This window comes from Pterocles gutturalis, unplaced genomic scaffold, assembly GCF_000699245.1.
Source record: "Pterocles gutturalis isolate BGI_N339 unplaced genomic scaffold, ASM69924v1 scaffold19707, whole genome shotgun sequence".
NCBI classification, from domain to species: domain Eukaryota; kingdom Metazoa; phylum Chordata; class Aves; order Pterocliformes; family Pteroclidae; genus Pterocles; species Pterocles gutturalis.
In genome coordinates this window covers 9,513-10,181 of record NW_010113328.1, presented here as the reverse complement: position 1 = coordinate 10,181, position 669 = coordinate 9,513, and positions in this window count along the sequence as shown.

Genomic DNA, 669 nt, shown 5'->3' with positions numbered 1-669 from the left:
CCCAGCTCCCCCTCCAGCACCCAGCAGCACCACGGGGTTGGAGGAAACCAGGAGGGTGGGTGGCGGGTGGCGTGGCATGGTGGCACAGCCAGAGCTGATAACATCATCCTCACCCCTCCAGCTCCACCGTCCCCCTCCCTGGGAGCTGCCGGGGGGGCTCAGCCCCGCAGAGATCCTCCCCGAGATTGGCACGGCAGCAGAGAAATCCCGCAGCTCTCGTCTGGCAGCTCCAGCCCCTCCTGCACTGGATTATTAAACGCAGACGGGAAGTGCCGGGCTCGGATTGCCCAAGCTCAGCCCAGGCGCCAGCGGCTCAGCCTCTGTGAGGGGGTGTCCCGGCTGTGGGGGTCCGCCCCCCCGCCGTGCCCCACGCAGACGTGGACCTGCAAAACCACAACCGCTCCCACCCACCCCTTTGGGGATTTTAAGCCCTCGGGGCTGGTTTTCACCAGTGTTCCTCTGCAGCCGGGAAAGCCCTGAGCAAGTTCTGCCCTTTCCAAGGGGAGAGCCAGGAGCAGCCCATGGGAAACAACCTCCGAGGATTTTTTTTGAGCCCGCGATGAGCCCCCCCTTGCCAGAGCTGCATCCTCTCTTCCATGTGATTTCTTCCCTTGAACAGAGCCCGTCTGAGCCAAAGGGGTAAAACCAGCTCAGCAGAGAAAAACCAAA